Below are 22,742 nucleotides of genomic sequence, written 5' to 3' on the forward strand. Positions count from 1 at the left end.
CTACTGTCGCCAGACCCTACACACCCACCCAGCACAAACCACTACTGTCACCAGACCCTACACACTCACCCTGCACCAACCACTACTGTCACCAGATCCTACACACTCACTCTGCACCAAACACTACTGTCGCCAGACCCTACACACTCCAGCACCTACCACTACTGTCACCAGACCCTACACACCCACCGTGCACTAACCACTACTGCCACCAGACCCTACACAGCCACTCTACACCAACCACTAATGTCATCAGACCCTACACACCCACTCAGCACTAACCACTACTGTCACTAGACCCTACAAATCGAACCTGCACCAACCACTTCTGTCACCAGACCCTGCACACGCACCCTGCACCAACCACTTCTGTCACCAGACTCTACACACCCAACCATCAACAACCACTTATATCACCAGACCCAACACACCTACCCTGCACCAACCACTACTGTCAACTGACTCTAAACACCCACCCAGCACTGACCACTGCTGTCACCAGACCTTACACATCCACCCTGCACCAACCACTACTGTCGCCAGACCCTACACACCCACCCTGCACCAACCACAAGTGTTACCAGACACTTTACACCCACCCAGCACCAAACCCTACTGTCACCATACCCTACACACCCACCCTGCACCAACCACTACTGTCACCAGACTCTACATACCCACCCTACCACAACCACTAGTGTCTCCAGACCCTAACCACCCACCCAGCACCAACCACTACTGTCGCCAGACCCTACACACCCACACAGCACAAACCACTTATCACTAGACCCTGCACACGCACCCTCCACCAACCACTAGTCACCAGACCCTACACACCCAACCAGCACCAACCAGTACTGTCATCAGACCCTACACACCCACCCAGCACGAACCACTACTGTCACCAGACCCTGCACAAGCACCCTGCACCAACCACTAATGTCATCAGATCTCCAACCAGCACCAACCACTACTGTCACCAGACCCTACACACTCGCCCAGCACCAACCACTATTGTCACCAGACCCTACACACTCACTAACCAATACTGTCACCAACCACTACTGTCACCAGACGCTACACACTTACCCAGCACCAACCACTACTGTCACCAGACTCTACACACCCACCCAGTACCAACCACTACTGTCACCAGACCCTACACACCCACCCACCACCAACCACTACTGTCACCAGACCCTACACACCCACCCACCACCAACCATTACTGTCATCAGACCCTTACACATCAACCCAGCAACCAACCACTACTGTCACCATAACCTACACACCCACCCAGCACCAACCACTACTGTCACCAGACCCAACACACCCACCCAGCACCAACCACTACTGTCACCAGACCCTACACACCCACCCAGCACCAACCACTACTGTCACCAGAACCTTCATACCCACCCAGTATCAATCACTAGACCATACACAACTACTCAACACTAACCACTACTGTCACCAGACACTGCACACCAACCGTGCACAAAATGTTACTGTCACCAGATCCCACACACTCACCTAGTACCAACCAATACTGTCTTCAGACCCTGTGCACCCACCCATTACCAACTAGAACTGGTACTTGACCTGCAAACCCACCAGCACCAACCAAAACTTTTAGAATCGCAGTCATGAATATCAAAACTGTGCCCCCATGTAACTGTGTCATCACCAATCACTATGTCACTCTTCTTCAAAAATTTCTCCTAAGCTTTTCAGAGGATGTGGAGGATCATAGAAAGTATATACTCTCTCATCATCAAGTAACTGGTATGCTGACCTGTTAACATGGTCTAGGTCACACACAGTAAACCCACCCGACACCAACTGCTACCATCATAAAACCCTGCACACTCACCTGTCACATACTACTACTATCATCACACCATACACACCCACAGTGCACCAACCTCTGCTATCACTCGCTCCTCCATACCCATCCAGCACCATCCACTACTATCCCTAGACGCTGCATACCAACCCAACACCAGCTGGTACCAGCTGACCCCTCCAACTCACCCATCACAAACACAAGTTTCATAAGACCAGAAGCACCCACCCAGCACCATGAAATACAAGTACCATACCCTGCTCACCCACCCAACACCAACTAATACTGTCACCAGATCCGGCACATCCACCCTTCACCGGCCACTGCTGTCACCAAGCCATGCTCAAACTATATCTGCCACCAAGACCTACACATCAACCTTGTCACCTGACTGTGCACACACACCAGACACGAAACAACAGTCTCACTAGGCCCAGCACACCTACTACCTTGCACCTACGAATGATGTCAACAGGCCACACACACACCAGCCTTAAACCAACTGTTATTGTGACCTGACTATACACATAAACCCCGCAGTAACCACTATTGTCATCAGACCCTACATACCAACATGGGACCAACTACTGTGTCACCAAACACTACGCACCTGTCAAGCACAAACCGCTATTTTCACCAGACCTTACATACCCACTAATGACCAACCACTACTGTCACCAGACCTTACACACTCACCCTGTACCGAACATTGCTGTCACCAGACCCTACACACTAACTCTACACTAACCAATACTGTCACAAGACCCTACACACTCACTCTGCACTAACAGTACTGTCACCACACCCTACACACTCATTCTGCACGAACCAATACTGTCACCAGACCCCACACACTCACTCTCCACTAACCAATACTGTCACCAGACCCTAGACTTTCACTCTGCACTAACCAATACTGTCACCAGACCCAACATACTCTGCACTAACCAATATTGTCACCAGACCCTACACTTTCACTCTGCACTAACCAATACTGTCACCAGACCCTACATACTCACTCTGCACTAACCAATATTGTCACCAGACCATACATTCCGACACAGCACGAGCCAACGCTGCCATCAGATCTTCAACACTCACCCTGCACTAACCAATACTGTCACCAAACCATACCCATAAACCTCGCATTAACAATTACTATCAACAAACTGCATACCAACCTAGTTCCAACCACTGGTGTCACCAACCAATACTATAACCAAACTCTACACACCCATCAAGAACCAACCACTACTTTCACCAGACCCTACACACTAACTAAGCACCTACCACAACTGTCAACATATTCTATACACCCAAGCACCAATCACTACTAGCACCAGAACCTGCATACCGAACACGAAAAAAAAAAAAACAAGAAAAACGCTAATGCCATCAGACTCTACACACTCACCCCACAATATCTAGCACAGTCACCAGACCATGCACGCCCACCCCGCACCATCCACTACGGTCACCACAGACAACAACAACCACTGTTGTCACCAGACCCTGCACGCCACACAAACATCAACCACTACTGTCACCAAACCCTGGATACTCACTCACAATCAATCATTACCGTCACTAAACCCTATATACCCACCCAGAGTTATCAGTTAGTCACCAGACCCTGCTAGCCCACCCAGCACCAACAAAAAATATCCCATGATCCTGGATACCCTCCCATTACCAACCAATACTGCTAAAAGACCATACACAACCACCAAGCACCAACTACTGCTATAACCCACAAACCATTACTGTTATCAAACCCTCCACGCTTTCCCCACACCAATTACTACTGTCAAAACACCCTGCACACTCACCTCGAACCAACCACCAGTGTCACCATACCCTGCATACCCACCCATCACTCTCCCCGAACCAACCACCACTGTCACCACACCCCGCACACCCACCCATCACACACCACTATGTTACCAAACCCTGTCATCCACCATGCACCAGTCACTACTGACAATGACCCTGCATACTCAGTCAGCACCAGTCACTACTGTCACTAGACCCTGCACACTGTCAGCACCAGTCACGACTGACACTGACCCTGTACACTCAGTCAGCACCAGTCACTACTGTCACTAGACCCTGCACACTCAGTCAGCACCAGCTAATACTCTAACAGACCCAATACACGCACCCTACACCAACCGCTCCCGTAACTAGACCCTGTAAATCCACACAGCATCAACTACTACTATCACAAGACCCTGCAAATTCACCCGATATAGACCACTATTGTCACAAGACCCCACACACTAACGATGCGCCAAGTAATGCTGTCACCAGATCCTGCACACCCATCACTAGTATCATCAGATACACTAGTACAACAACCCAGCACAAACCATTACTGTTACCAATCAAACACCAATCACGACGGTCAACTGACCTTCACACCCACCCAACACCAACCACTAAAACCACCAGACCCGAACGCCCACCCTACACCATAGAACACTGCTATCATCTCCTGCACATCTACCAAGTCCCAACTAATACCCTCACCAGATCCGATACACTCACCCTGCACCGACCACTACTGTCATTAGATCATTGCACTAATTATAACTGTCATTAGACCCTACACTGCCACACTACACCAACCTACATTGCCACCAGTCCCTGCACACCCAACTAGCACCTGCTAATAATACTACAAGACCCTGGATACGCGCTGTGCACCAACCCATACTGTCACTAGACCATGTACACCTAATACTCACCAACCACAACTATCACCATACCCTACATACCCGATGCAAAATACATCTGTTGTCATCACACCCTACAAATCCATCCCCCACTACAGTTACCAGATCCTGAACACTCACCCTGCAACATGAAATACTGGAACCACACCCTGCAAACCCACCTAACACGGACCAATAATGTCACTAGATCCGACACACCCTACCTGCAACGACCACTATTGTCACCAGATCCTGTACACCTACTAATCATCAACCACTACTATCACCACACCTTCCACATGACACCAACAACTACTGGCACAAGACACTACCTAACAGTCAAGCATTAACCACTACTTTCACTAGACCCTACACACACCCACTAAACACCGGACCATTCCCAAATTACTACAACCACTGCCGTTACCAGATCCAGCTCAAATCTCACTAATGTCACCAGAACGTTCGCATTCACCCTCGACCAAACATCTACTGTCACCAGACCACACACAAAAATCCCACAGTAACAAATACTGTCAACAGACTCTGTATACCAATCACTACTGTCAATAGACCCTACATACCCACCCCAAGCCAATTACTACTGTCTACAAACCCTGCACACTCACCTGAACCAACCATCTTTGTCACCATACCCTGCACACTTACCTATCATATACCATAACTGTCACCAAACCCTATCCACCCAATAACATTAGTCATTATTGTCACCGGACATTGCACACCAACCCACCACAGGCCATTACTGTTATATGACACTGCACAATCACCCAACACCAACCAATAATGTCACCAGACCTCTAATACCCACCCAGCACAAACCCTTAGTGTCACCAGATCATGAACACCCATCCCACACCATCATATACTGGTATCAGTCCCTGCACACCAACCACTACTGTTACTAGATCCTGAACACCCAGCCTGCACCCACATATACCACCACCAATCCCTACACACCAATCACTTCCAGACCCAAAACACACACTGCACCGACCACTAGTGTCACCAGACCCTGTAATCCCACCTATCACCAGCTACTACTGAGACCCGGCACATTTACCTGTCACACATCACTATTGTCACAACACCCTGCACACCAACCCTCCTCCAACTTCCACTGTTACCAAGACTCTGTACATCCACCCAGCACCAACCACTACAGTCACCAGATAATGTAGACCCATTCAGCAATAACCACTCCCGCCACCAGATCCTACGCACCAACCCTGCACCAACTAAGTCTGTCATCAGACCTTACACATCCACCCTTGACCAACCACTACTGTCCCCAAGCCCTGCACACCCAACTCTGCACCAATAAATACTGGTATCAGACGCTGCACATCCATCAACCAATAACCTCTCAAGACCCTGGACGACACCCTATCCGAACCAACCACTACTTTCATCTGACACTATAAAGCCAACCTATTACAACAATACTATCACAAGACCCTGCACACACCACTACTTTCACCACACCCTACACATCCACCTTGCACTAACCACTTCTGTCGCCAAGCCATACCCCCCCCCCCCCCCCACTACTGTCACAAAACCCTACACACCCACTCAACAACATTACCGTCACTAGACCCTACACACCCACTCTGCACCAACCAATTCTGTCAGCAGACCACGAACGCCTACACTTGAACCAACCTATAATGTCACCAGACCATACACACAAACCTCACTCTCACCATTACTGTCACGAGAAGCTATGTACCATCCTGGCACGAAACACTTGCGCCATCAGGCCCTACACACCCAACAAGCACCAACCACTACTTTCATGAGACCATAAACACCAATCAAGCACCAACCACTACTGTCACCTGACCCTATAACCCCTACCCAACAAACCTCTATTGTCATCAGACCTTACACCCAACCCACACCAGTCATCACTGTCACCAGATCCTGCACACCTGCACCAAAACAACCACTAGTCCCTACACCCTGCACACCCACCAAGCTTCAACCCATACTGTCACCAGGCCCCGCACACATACCCAACCCCCAAGAATGTTGCATTCATCGAACCATACACACCCAACCCACACCAGCTACTACTGTGAACAGATCCTGCACACCCAAGCCACATCTACCACAACTGTCGCCAGACCTCTGCACCTTCCAAGCCAAAACTACTTCTATCACCAGACACTGCACACCCACCCAACACTAACTACTACTGTCACCAGACCCTGCACACTCACCCTGTACATCAACCCAGCACCACTATTACTGTCCTCATATATAAACCAGACCCTACACACCTATCCAGTACTGGCACCAGACCCTGTGCAACCTGCTTCACAGTACAGGCTGAAACAGTGAAACTTTTATTCCTCATTGATATGCAATGACATGTATGAGTCTGCTTTCAATGAAATAAAAGGATTGATTGATGTAGTGAAGCAGGACAGCAAGATTTCCTTCACAAATGATGTGTGGTCAGATACCTTAGCAGGTGTTTCATTGCAGAGTCTAACTACACATGCTATCAATAAGGACTTTGAATGAACGTTGTGTCAGGTGCGGAATCACTACAAGAACGGCACACGCGAGAGCATATTTCTAGAAAGTTTGATGATGAGTTGATGAAGTGGGACATTTTTAGTATAAATGTGTACTGTGTTTTGCGTGATGGAGTAAAATGAAAAGAGCACTATTCCTGTCACGTATGAATAATTTGGATTGTGCTATGCATAAAATACAAGTTGTTAAAACTGGAACATCATCACAGGATGAAATAGACAAGATAATTCAGAAATGTCGCAGCATTGCTACTCATTTTCATCACTCAACAATGGCACAAGATGAACTGAAAAAAACTTCAGGCAAGAGAGGCTGCAAGAACCCAAGCTATGTTTTGTCCGATACACCCACGAGGTGGAACAGCACCTTACACATGCTGAAAAGAACACTAGAAATAAAGGAGTCACTATGTATACATGCTGCTACCACCTCCAAGATAAAGCAACTCAAAACCACTGATTGGTTAATAACGTCCAAATGTACAAAAGCTCAAGAATCTGATGAAGATTTTACAAAAATATTGAGTGAATCAACATCTACAGACGGTGATGCGATACCTCTTGTAGTTTCCCTGAAAACCATTCTTCAGCCAAGCACATCAGAAGTTCCTGAAGTAACTGATACCTCAATTTCAGGCTCTGAACCAGATATCGAATCAATGATTGAGTCACCACAAGATAAACAACACAGGTGGTAAACATCATGAAACTAACAATGTGAGCTGATGTTGAAAAAAAAAAGATTATCCTGGCTTGAAAGTGATGATCTGTACAGAGTTGCAACATCTCTTGATCCAAGGTATAAGAATATATTCTTATCCTCTTCTCAAATCACTGCTGAAGTGAAATAATCAGTTGTTAGACTATGTGAAGAGCTGACTCAGCTGAGTATCAAGGCAAACGAAGACGACGAACCAACCAGAACACAGACGACAAAACACAAACACTTAACACAACCAACGCCGATGGAACACTGGATGAAGCAATGACCTCTCTTCTTGCTTCCAGTGGTGATGATGTAGCGGAGGGGATGCATGCAGTAAGGAAGAGTGCAATGGAAAATACTGAGAGGTTATCACAAGGAAAAGAGAGTCAGTGGAACAAGTGAAGACAGTTTGCGATGGTGGTAAGAAAAGATGAGAATCTACCCTAATTTGGCGAAGGTCGCTTGTCGATATCTTTGCTGTCCCCCGAGCAGCGTCCCTAGCGAGCAAGTAGTCCGTGGTGTTGGCTTCATCTATGATGCAAAACGTAAGCGAAGTTTACCAGTAAAGGCAGAGAAACTTCTGGTTTTGAAGAACTTGCCCATCTTGAACTATTCAAATAATGAATAAGTTACGAAAGAACTACTATTAATAGACTAGTAGTTAACTACTTTCAGAAGAGTGGAGGTTGGGGCAAGTGGTTTGTGGGATGCATGACGAGTTGCGTCCCCGTCCAGCATAACACAACTTGTGTGGCTGAAACTCGTCATAAGAAACGCCAATCAAACAGGACTCTGTATCGACGGTAGCTGACATTTGGAAATGACTGATGTTCTGTAATGAATGACAAATTCTTAATCTATTAAAATATATAACAAAATATCCTGTAAACACGATATCCGCATACACATCCGCGGATCTCTGTATTCAGATCCAAAACATCTCTACTATGTACCCATCCTACATCAACCAATACTGTCACCAGACCATGCACACCCACCCTTTATCAAGCGCTGTAGTCACCACACCATACACACAAACTCCGCAATAACCAGACCCCCGCATACCAACCTGGTACCTACCACTTGTGTCAACAGACCCTACACACCCACCCAGCACAAACCACTACAGTCACCAGGCAATGCACACTCACCCTCCACTAACCAGTACAGCCGACAATCCCTGTACAAACATTATGCTTCAACAACTGTTGTTACCAGACCCTGCGCCCCCCCCCCCCCCCACACACACACACACCTGTAAGGTCGTAATGTTTCTCTACCACCTGATATCAAAGTCACATTGGACTCCTTGAAGTTAAGTATATACTGCAGGAAATTTCTTCTTTTCATATAATAGACTGAGTACACCTGTATATTCCACACCAATACTTCTGATGAGCTCTCGCTCTCAACTGCCGCTGGTCTGCACCGCCGAAGTATATCCTGAATGTAGTCATAAGACAGTGTGGGACACGGTCATGATGTATTTACAATCCTCTCAAGATGCTCCATCCGTCACCTTCACGTAGAACACACCTACAGTAGCTCGGTCCGTTACCGCGGGGCGTCATCAGCGTAGTAGGAACTACGAAAGATGACGTCGAGGAGCAGAGAAGGTACGGAGGGGCAGTGGAGCTGGCAGGCGACGACAGCGGTCGTCACAAGGTCTCCAGAACCAGCTGAGGAGTGACAGGAACGGCGAAGTGACCCTCACACCACAAGCTGTGGAAGCGGGAAAATACCAGTAATCCCAGTTCAATTAAGGACATAGGAATGATATTCGCCTGTGAAAAGTGAATGAGGTAAATTGTGAGGACATGTCCCAAGTATAGAGAAATAAGGTGATATATAGACAAAGGAACATGTAAACTGAAACTAACATAACAAGCAAAAACATGGAAAATTATGGAAAAATCATGTTCAAATAATACATAAAGAAACTAAATGGTTATCTAGATCAATTAGGAGGGAAACACTTAAAAAAGTACAATAATTTCAATGGATAAAAGAATGTTTTTAATCTTCCTCCCAGCTTGCCGACACGACGCCTTACAGAACAACAAACTCCAAGAATAAGAACTAGTAAACCAACAGCTCCAGACAATGTGGAGAACATGAGTTGGTGAAATACTGGAGGTAAATACAATGGTAGAACAGTATGCTAAGCTATTGGCACGTAAGTCATCAGTGTTATGATATACAACAACATGTTCCTCCTCTGACATGTTGAGCCAGTCCACCTTGTGTGAGTGTTGCAAGGGACGAGTGTAGTAAAGGAAGCGTGTCCTTCCTTGCAACAGGTGCAAGTGCTTGCTGTTCTAAGTACAACCGTCATGTGATCATGTATAAGCCTACGACACAAGTTACCACCCTGGTATGTGACTAACAGTAGTTCCTTGACAGGGAGGAACATGTAGTTATATGGTAAGGTTCAAATATGCGTGTAGCAGGACTAGGTCTCTCTCATCAACACCTGTGCACGTAGTACCTTCCAAACTAGAATTTCTAATAACAGGAAGTTCAATTCTGTCCTCCAGTATAATATGGACAGTTAATGAGTAAGCATGATATAGTCTGAGTTGGTTAATACCCTTCCGACATCGACGTATGTCCTGCAAACTAGACTAAGCAACTGTAGTTAAGTCCTTGGTAAGCAAAACTAAATATCTGTAAATGACAGTAATGTGGAGGGATGCTATATGGAAGGAGGGGAAGGCAATGATATCATTAAGGCTAGATCCTATTGAATGGGATACCAACTAAGGGGATTTCTTCAGTAATGGAATCTTCTGGTATTGGACAATAAAACACCAGCCACTCTCCATCGTCCACTGGCTGATGGTAACACGTGTCCTTAACCCTGAACAACAAATCCTTAAGTACACTAAACGGTAACAGTGTACGGTTGACCTCATTTGCCCAAAGTAAATCTGACATGAATGTAGTAAATTGGGTAAGGAAATATTCCGCATTCTAATACCACATCTACCACCACTACTGTCACTAAGTGATGTATATTCACTATTCCACTCCAGTGTTCAACTTGGTGACTGTAAAGTCAATCACATGCTTCGATAAAGGCATCAACCTTGTTAACATGTGGATACGTGTTCTGGAGGGTAACCTGAAGGGATTTTTCCTAAGCATCTTACCTGGAGAATGCCACGTCAACACAGTGCTAAACTGTCTGGACGTGTGTTGGTTGCCAGTGTAAACAAGGTACCTAGGACTCCTCCTCAGTATCAAGTTTAAACCTTTCTACGTCGCGTCCCTGACCTATTGTGACGTAAGACATTAGAGAGGTTGACATACGTATGTTTTCCCTTCCACTATAAAGTCGGTTTTAAGGTTAGGGTTATGCTAGTACTTGTGAAGGGGATGTCCTGGAACACAGACAAGTGCCCATCTGGGCGGATAATACATTCAACCGTTCAGATACTAACCGTAGGTCGGAACAGCTGAGTGCAACCATGGGTGAGGACTTGGACCTCGCATTCTTCACCTACCAAACTTCCATGTTTCACTTCCTACACATGAGGTACATCCTGCTCATGAGCACAACACAGACGCCACGTCACACGTGCAGGATAAGGAGACTGAAGACCCACATATCTGCAAGAATGTAAGCGTTTAGCACACACAAATGATGCAAACCTGTAGGCGTACAGACCTTCTTTATCAAAATCTACATCAACGAGCAAGTGAATGACTGTAATAAGCCCTTCCGTCACTACCACTCGTCCCCACCACCGGGGCCAGGATGCGAGTCCACCATCTCAAGTGGCAACGCACCGAAATGGAAGAGGACGATGACGGTGGCGGTATAAGTGAAGGGGACGGAACTGGAGGGGTTAGATCCCCTTCTTCAAGTGTTGTAAGGTATAAGCAAACCAGATCAGTATGACTCAATACTTAAGAATAATCTGTGTGCACCGTTCGCGTATCTCCAGTCACTGTGTGTCCTAAACTACGTTCATGACAATGTAATTTCTCAACCACCATAAAGGAGATCACAGAAATTCTCACTTATCTTTGCCATTGATCTTGACCGTTCCTGAATCTGTACCGTTATCAGTTGTCCTAATTCAACTTCACGTGTCAGAGGCCCTACGCTGCTCTTTCATCACGTATAGATTCACCACATATTGGGAATGTTTAACATGAATACTTGCTGTGATTGACCCAGTCTAACCCTAACGTTGCCATCCATGTTATATTCAGGTTGTCGTCACGATAATGATAATTCATAAGGAAATTTCCATTTATTACCATAAAGGATGTAACGTGGCGAATCCCTAACTGAAATGTTTGTTGCAGAGTTGATTGCGCTTTGTGCCAGGGGAATAACCTTCTCCCAGCGACCGTTACTGGCATCAAAAATGTTACGCATCACATCCAATATCTTCCTAGTCAGCCGATCACTTACATAACTCAGGATTCCGTTGTTGAATTCGATGCCATTCAGACAAAATTACCTTTGGTGTGACATGTCTGCAAATGTACAAATGATGTCATTGTGAAATGCTTTTACCATCTCAGTGGCCATCTTTAGTGGGCACCAGTTTACAATATCTAACGAAACTGTCAGTAACAGATAAGACGTGAAGACTAACATCCTCAGTGCGTTAACACCACTGAACAAACGTAACGAAACCTCGTCCATGGTATATCTATTACCTCATGAGTTAGCGCTGGAGCAGTTAACGTCACGCGACCTTTATGAACTGCACACGAGTGACACATCCACTCAGCCACGTCTACCCTGGGTCATACCTAACCAAAGGTACGCGAGAAGTACTTGTCGTGGCGTTCTATCCTTACCATGATGACCACTGCCAGGGACATCATGGAAAAGTTCTAAGACATCCAAGCTCTGAGGTACCATGAGTTGTAGGTTTCCCTTCCTATTTTGTCTCTGTCATCTGCACAATAAGTTATCAACAATCTACAACTCCAGCAGTCCTATCTTCCTGTGATCAGAAGTCCTTCAGCCTTGAGGTAACGAATATTGGATCCATACTTGGGGTCCTGTGACTACGCAGAGCCACCTCTCCCTCATCCAGACTGAGTTAACCAGACACTACTGCGGCTGCATGACGACATAATGCATACGCTGCTGTATCTGCTCTACTGCAGAGGTACTCAGAAATTCGATTATACTCCTGTAGGGTTAAATACCAACGTGCCATCTTCCCTTTGTGACCCTTATTCTGATATGAATCAACGACGGGCCGTGGTCAGTTAACACAAGAATCTTACACCCATAGATGAGATCTCTGAAGAGTTAAAAGACCATACAACAGCCAGCGCCTCCAGTTCCATGGCAGAATCATCAGGCTCTGATTTGGACAATATTCGCCTCGCATAAGCTATGGAAACGGTTTACCATCAGCATCAGGGCTGCTCCTAGGCTTTTACCAGAAGCGTTAGCTGCTAAGGTGAAAGGTTTAGAAAAGTGTGGGAAATGAAGGACTGCGGCTGTGGAAAACAGCACACTCCACGATAGAGGCAGGGATGCATCACACCACACTCCACGATAGAGGCAGGGATGGATCACACCACACTCCACGATAGAGGCAGGGATGATCACACCACATTCCACGATAGAGGCAGGGATGGATCACTCCACACTCCACGACAGAGGCAGGGATGATCACAGCACACTCCACGATAGAGGCAGGGACTGATCACACCACACTCCACGATGGAGGCAGGGATGGATCAAACCACACTCCACGATAGAGGCAGGGATGGATCACACCACACTCCACGATAGAGGCAGGGATGGATCACTCCACACTCCACGACAGAGGCAGGGATGATCACACCATACTCCACGAAAGAGGAAGGGATGGATCACAGCACACTCCACGATAGAGGCAGGGATGGATCACACCACACTCCACAACAGAGGCAGGGATGATCACAGCACACTCCACGATAGAGGAAGGGATGGATCACACCACACTCCACGATAGAAGCATGGATGATCACAGCACACTCCACGATAGAGGCAGGGATGGATCACACCACACTCCACGATAGAGGCAGGGATGGATAACACCACACTCCACGATAGAGGCAGGGATGATCACACCACACTCCACGATAGAGGCAGGGATGGATCACACCACACTCCACGATAGAGGCAGGGATGATCACAGCACACTCCACGATAGAGGCAGGGATGGATCACTCCACACTCCAACGATAGAGGCAGGAAGACACCAGCACACTCCACGATAGAAGCAGGATGGATCACTCACACCGCCCTACGACAGAGGCAGGGATGATCGCAGCACACTTCGAAGAAGGAACACTCACGATAGAGGCAGGAGGGATCACACCACACTCCACGACAGTGGTAGGGATGGAACACACCACACTCCAACCACGATAGAGGCAGGGAAGGATCACTCCACACTCCACGACAGAGGCAGGATGATCACAGCACACTCCACGTAGATGCAGGGATGGATCACAGCACACTCACGAAGATGCAGGGACGGATCAACCACACTCCAACGATAGAGGCAGGATGGATCCCTCCACACTTCCACGACAGAGGAAGGATGAACACACCACACTCCACGATATAGGCAGGGCACGATCACAGCCACACTCCACGATAGAGGCAGGGATGGATCACACCACACTCCACGATAGAGGCGAGGGATGATCACTCCACACTCACGATAGAGGCAGGGATGGATCACACCACACTCCACGACAGAGGCAGGGATGGATCACACCACACTCCACGATAGAGGCAGGGATGGATCACACCACACTCCACGATAGAGGCAGGGATGGATCACACCACACTCCACGATAGAGGCAGGGATGGATCACACCACACTCCACGATAGAGGCAGGGATGGATCACACCACACTCCACGATAGAGGCAGGGATGGATCACACCACACTCCACGACAGAGGCAGGGATGATCACACCACACTCCACGATAGAGGCAGGGATGGATCACACCACACTCCACGATAGAGGCAGGGATGGATCACACCACACTCCACGACAGAGGCAGGGATGGATCACACCACACTCCACGACAGAGGCAGGGATGATCACACCACACTCCACGACTAGAGGCAGGGATGGATCACACCACACTCCACGACAGAGGCAGGGATGATCACACCACACTCCACGATAGAGGCAGGGATGGATCACACCACACTCCACGATAGAGGCAGGGATGGATCACACCACACTCCACGATAGAGGCAGGGATGGATCACTCCACACTCCACGACAGAGGCAGGGATGATCACACGACACTCCACGACAGAGGCAGGGATGGATCACACCACACTCCACGATAGAGGCAGGGATGGATCACACAAGCGGGGATCTCCACGGATAGAGGCAGGGATGAATCACACCACACTCCACGATAGAGGCAGGGATGGATCACACCACACTCCACGACAGAGGCAGGGATGGATCACACCACACTCCACGACAGAGGCAGGGATGATCACACCACACTCCACGATAGAGGCAGGGATGGATCACTCCACACTCCACGATAGAGGCAGGGATGGATCACACCACACTCCACGACAGAGGCAGGGATGGATCACAGCACACTCCACGATAGAGGCAGGGATGGATCACACCACACTCCACGACAGAGGCAGGGATGATCACACCACACTCCACGATTAGAGGCAGGGATGGATCACACCACACTCCACGACAGAGGCAGGGATGATCACACCACACTCCACGATAGAGGCAGGGACGGATCACAGCAAAGTCCACGATAGAGGGAGGGACGGATCACACCACACTCCGATAGAGGCAGGGATGGATCACACCACACTCCACGATAGAGGCAGGGATGATCACACCACACTCCACGACAGAGGCAGGGATGATCACACCACACTCCACGATAGAGGCAGGGATGGATCACACCACACTCCACGACAGAGGCAGGGATGATCACACCACACTCCACGATAGAGGCAGGGATGGATCACACCACACTCCACGATAGAGGCAGGGATGGATCACACCACACTCCACGATAGAGGCAGGGATGGATCACACCACACTCCACGACAGAGGCAGGGATGGATCACACCACACTCCACGATAGAGGCAGGGATGGATCACACCACACTCCACGATAGAGGCAGGGATGGATCACACCACACTCCACGACAGAGGCAGGGATGATCACACCACACTCCACGATAGAGGCAGGGATGGATCACACCACACTCCACGATAGAGGCAGGGATGGATCACACCACACTCCACGATAGAGGCAGGGATGGATCACACCACACTCCACGATAGAGGCAGGGATGATCACACCACACTCCACGATAGAGGCAGGGATGATCACAGCACACTCCACGATAGAGGCAGGGATGGATCACACCACACTCCACGATAGAGGCAGGGATGATCACAGCACACTCCACGATAGAGGCAGGGATGGATCACACCACACTCCACGACAGAGGCAGGGATGATCACACCACACTCCACGATAGAGGCAGGGATGGATCACACCACACTCCACGATAGAGGCAGGGATGGATCACACCACACTCCACGATAGAGGCAGGGATGGATCACACCACACTCCACGATAGAGGCAGGGATGGATCACTCCACACTCCACGACAGAGGCAGGGATGATCACACCACACTCCACGATAGAGGCAGGGATGATCACACCACACTCCACGATAGAGGCAGGGATGGATCACACCACACTCCACGATAGAGGCAGGGATGGATCACACCACACTCCACGATAGAGGCAGGGATGGATCACACCACACTCCACGATAGAGGCAGGGATGGATCACTCCACGACAGAGGCAGGGATGATCACACCACACTCCACGATAGAGGCAGGGATGGATCACACCACACTCCACGATAGAGGCAGGGATGGATCACACCACACTCCACGATAGAGGCAGGGATGATCACACCACACTCCACGATAGAGGCAGGGATGGATCACACCACACTCCACGATAGAGGCAGGGATGGATCACACACACTCCACGATAGAGGCAGGGATGGATCACACCACACTCCACGATAGAGGCAGGGATGGATCACACCACACTCCACGATAGAGGCAGGGATGGATCACACCACACTCCACGATAGAGGCAGGGATGATCACACCACACTCCACGATAGAGGCAGGGATGGATCACACCACACTCCACGATAGAGGCAGGGATGGATCACACCACACTCCACGATAGAGGCAGGGATGGATCACACCACACTCCACGACAGAGGCAGGGATGGATCACACCACACTCCACGATAGAGGCAGGGATGGATCACACCACACTCCACGATAGAGGCAGGGATGGATCACACCACACTCCACGATAGAGGCAGGGATGGATCACACCACACTCCACGATAGAGGCAGGGATGGATCACACCACACTCCACGATAGAGGCAGGGATGGATCACACCACACTCCACGATAGAGGCAGGGATGGATCACTCCACACTCCACGATAGAGGCAGGGATGGATCACACCACACTCCACGACAGAGGCAGGGATGATCACAGCACACTCCACGATAGAGGCAGGGATGGATCACACCACACTCCACGATAGAGGCAGGGATGATCACACCACACTCCACGACAGAGGCAGGGATGGATCACTCCACACTCCACGATAGAGGCAGGGATGATCACACCACACTCCACGATAGAGGCAGGGATGATCACACCACACTCCACGATAGAGGCAGGGATGGATCACACCACACTCCACGATAGAGGCAGGGATGATCACACCACACTCCACGATAGAGGCAGGGATGATCACACCACACTCCACGATAGAGGCAGGGATGATCACACCACACTCCACGATAGAGGCAGGGATGGATCACACCACACTCCACGATAGAGGCAGGGATGATCACACCACACTCCACGATAGAGGCAGGGATGGATCACTCCACACTCCACGACAGAGGCAGGGATGATCACACCACACTCCACGATAGAGGCAGGGATGGATCACACCACACTCCACGATAGAGGCAGGGATGGATCACACCACACTCCACGATAGAGGCAGGGATGATCACACCACACTCCACGATAGAGGCAGGGATGGATCACACCACACTCCACGATAGAGGCAGGGATGATCACAGCACACTCCACGATAGAGGCAGGGATGATCACACCACACTCCACGATAGAGGCAGGGATGGATCACACCACACTCCACGATAGAGGCAGGGATGGATCACACCACACTCCACGATAGAGGCAGGGATGGATCACTCCACACTCCACGATAGAGGCAGGGATGGATCACACCACACTCCACGATAGAGGCAGGGATGGATCACACCACACTCCACGATAGAGGCAGGGATGATCACACCACACTCCACGATAGAGGCAGGGATGATCACACCACACTCCACGATAGAGGCAGGGATGGATCACACCACACTCCACAATAGAGGCAGGGATGATCACAGCACACTCCACGATAGAGGCAGGGATGATCACACCACACTCCACGACAGAGGCAGGGATGATCACAGCACACTCCACGATAGAGGCAGGGATGGATCACACCACACTCCACGATAGAGGCAGGGATGGATCACACCACACTCCACGATAGAGGCAGGGATGGATCACACCACACTCCACGATAGAGGCAGGGATGGATCACTCCACACTCCACGACAGAGGCAGGGATGATCACACCACACTCCACGATAGAGGCAGGGATGGATCACACCACACTCCACGATAGAGGCAGGGATGGATCACACCACACTCCACGATAGAGGCAGGGATGATCACACCACACTCCACGATAGAGGCAGGGATGGATCACACCACACTCCACGACAGAGGCAGGGATGATCACAGCACACTCCACGATAGAGGCAGGGATGGATCACACCACACTCCACGATAGAGGCAGGGATGGATCACACCACACTCCACGATAGAGGCAGGGATGATCACACCACACTCCACGATAGAGGCAGGGATGATCACACCCACACTCCACGATAGAGGCAGGGACTGATCACACCACACTCCACGATAGAGCAGGGATGGATCACTCCACACTCCACGACAGAGGCAGGGATGATCACACCACACTCCACGATAGAGGCAGGGATGGATCACACCACACTCCACGATAGAGGCAGGGATGGATCACACCACACTCCACGATAGAGGCAGGGATGGATCACACCACACTCCACGATAGAGGCAGGGATGGATCACTCCACACTCCACGACAGAGGCAGGGATGGATCACTCCACACTCCACGATAGAGGCAGGGATGGATCACACCACACTCCACGATAGAGGCAGGGATGGATCACACCACACTCCACGATAGAGGCAGGGATGATCACACCACACTCCACGATAGAGGCAGGGATGATCACAGCACACTCCACGATAGAGGCAGGGATGATCACACCACACTCCACGATAGAGGCAGGGATGATCACACCACACTCCACGATAGAGGCAGGGATGGATCACACCACACTCCACGACAGAGGCAGGGATGATCACAGCACACTCCACGATAGAGGCAGGGATGGATCACACCACACTCCACGATAGAGGCAGGGATGATCACACCACACTCCACGATAGAGGCAGGGATGGATCACACCACACTCCACGACAGAGGCAGGGATGATCACAGCCACACTCCACGATAGAGGCAGGGATGGATCACACCACACTCCACGATAGAGGCAGGGATGGATCACACCACACTCCACGATAGAGGCAGGGATGGATCACACCACACTCCACGATAGAGGCAGGGATGGATCACACCACACTCCACGATAGAGGCAGGGATGGATCACACCACACTCCACGATAGAGGCAGGGAAGGATCACACCACACTCCACGATAGAGGCAGGGATGGATCACACCACACTCCACGACAGAGGCAGGGATGATCACACCACACTCCACGATAGAGGCAGGGATGGATCACACCACACTCCACGATAGAGGCAGGGATGATCACACCACACTCCACGATAGAGGCAGGGATGATCACACCACACTCCACGATAGAGGCATGGACGGATCACACACCACTCCACGATAGAGGCAGGGACTGATCACACCACACTCCACGATAGAGGCAGGGACGGATCACACCACACTCCACGATAGAGGCAGGGATGATCACACCACACTCCACGATAGAGGCAGGGATGATCACACCACACTCCACGATAGAGGCAGGGATGGATCACACCACACTCCACGACTAGAGGCAGGGATGATCACAGCACACTCCACGATAGAGGCAGGGATGGATCACACCACACTCCACGATAGAGGCAGGGATGGATCACTCCACACTCCACGACAGAGGCAGGGATGATCACACCACACTCCACGATAGAGGCAGGGATGGATCACACCACACTCCACGATAGAGGCAGGGATGGATCACACCACACTCCACGATAGAGGCAGGGATGATCACACCACACTCCACGATAGAGGCAGGGATGGATCACACCACACTCCACGATAGAGGCAGGGATGATCACACCACACTCCACGACAGAGGCAGGGATGGATCACACCACACTCCACGATACAGGCAGGGATGATCACAGCACACTCCACGATAGAGGCAGGGATGGATCACTCCACACTCCACGACAGAGGCAGGGATGATCACAGCACACTCCACGATAGAGGCAGGATGGATCACACCACACTCCACGATAGAGGCAGGGATGATCACACCACACTCCACGATAGAGGCAGGGATGATCAAGCACACTCCACGATAGAGGCAGGGATGGATCACACCACACTCCACGATAGAGGCAGGGATGGATCACACCACACTCCACGATAGAGGCAGGGATGATCACACCACAATCCACGATAGAGGCAGGGATGGATCACACCACACTCCACGACAGAGGCAGGGATGATCACAGCACACTCCACGATAGAGGCAGGGAATGGATCACACCACACTCCACGATAGAGGCATGGACAGATCACACCACACTCCACGACAGAGGCAGGGATGGATCACTCCACACTCCACGACAGAGGCAGGGATGGATCACACCACACTCCACGATAGAGGCAGGGATGGATCACACCACACTCCACGATAGAGGCAGGGATGGATCACACCACACTCCACGATAGAGGCAGGGATGGATCACACCACACTCCACGATAGAGGCAGGGATGGATCACACCACACTCCACGACAGAGGCAGGGATGATCACACCACACTCCACGATAGAGGCAGGGATGGATCACACCACACTCCACGATAGAGGCAGGGATGATCACAGCACACTCCACGATAGAGGCAGGGATGGATCACACCACACTCCACGATAGAGGCAGGGATGGATCACACCACACTCACGACAGAGGCAGGGATGATCACAGCACACTCCACGATAGAGGCAGGGATGGATCACACCACACTCCACGATAGAGGCAGGGATGATCACACCACACTCCACGATAGAGGCAGGGATGGATCACACCACACTCCACGACAGAGGCAGGGATGATCACACCACACTCCACGATAGAGGCAGGGATGGATCACACCACACTCCACGATAGAGGCAGGGATGGATCACACCACACTCCACGATAGAGGCAGGGATGGATCACACCACACTCCACGATAGAGGCAGGGATGGATCACTCCACACTCCACGACAGAGGCAGGGATGATCACACCACACTCCACGATAGAGGCAGGGATGGATCACACCACACTCCACGATAGAGGCAGGGATGGATCACACCACACTCCACGATAGAGGCAGGGATGGATCACACCACACTCCACGATAGAGGCAGGGATGGATCACACCACACTCCACGACAGAGGCAGGGATGATCACAGCACACTCCACGATAGAGGCAGGGATGGATCACACCACACTCCACGATAGAGGCAGGGATGGATCACACCACACTCCACGATAGAGGCAGGGATGGATCACACCACACTCCACGATAGAGGCAGGGATGGATCACTCCACACTCCACGACAGAAGCAGGGATGGATCACTCCACACTCCACGATTGAGGCAGGGATGGATCACACCACACTCCACGATAGAGGCAGAGATCGATCACACCACACTCCACGACAGAAGCAGGGATGGATCACTCCACACTCCACGATAGAGGCAGGGATGGATCACACCACACTCCACGATAGAGGCACGGACGGATCACTCTACACTCCACGACAGGGGCAGGGATGGATCACTCCACACTCCACGATAGAGGCAGGGATGATCACACCACACTCCACGATAGAGGCAGGGATGATCACAGCACACTCCACGATAGAGGCAGGGATGATCACAGCACACTCCACGATAGAGGCAGGGATGGATCACACCACACTCCACGATAGAGGCAGGGATGATCACAGCACACTCCACGATAGAGGCAGGGATGGATCACACCACACTCCACGACAGAGGCAGGGATGATCACACCAGCACTCCACGATAGAGGCAGGGATGGATCACACCACACTCCACGAAAGAGCAGGGATGATCACACACACTCCACGATAGAGGCAGGGATGGATCACACCACACTCCACGATAGAGGCAGGGATGATCACAGCACATCCACGATAGAGGCAGGGATGATCACCACACTCCACGATAGAGGCAGGGATGGATCACACCACACTTTCCACGACAGAGGCAGGGATGGATCACTCCACACTCCACGACAGAGGCAGGGATGATCACCACACTCTCACGTAGGCAGGGATAGATCACAGCACACTCCCCGATAGAGTCAGGGACGGACACACCACACTCCACGATAGAGG

At 50.3% G+C, this 22,742-nt stretch overlaps 1 long non-coding RNA gene across 2 annotated transcripts in view; it reads right to left on the minus strand.

Moving 5' to 3' along the window:
- The window catches only part of LOC139755948 (uncharacterized), a 414,911-nt gene that overhangs the window by 24,196 nt on the left and 367,973 nt on the right, over nt 1–22,742 (minus strand). For both annotated transcript variants that reach the window (XR_011714223.1, XR_011714222.1), the window contains 2 exons: nt 11,277–11,445; nt 9,370–9,555 (listed from right to left, as the gene is read on the minus strand). This is a non-coding gene — a long non-coding RNA (uncharacterized lncRNA). The remainder of the gene's footprint in view (nt 1–9,369; nt 9,556–11,276; nt 11,446–22,742) is intronic.

Source organism: Panulirus ornatus, chromosome 20 (assembly GCF_036320965.1).
Source record: "Panulirus ornatus isolate Po-2019 chromosome 20, ASM3632096v1, whole genome shotgun sequence".
Classification (NCBI taxonomy): domain Eukaryota; kingdom Metazoa; phylum Arthropoda; class Malacostraca; order Decapoda; family Palinuridae; genus Panulirus; species Panulirus ornatus.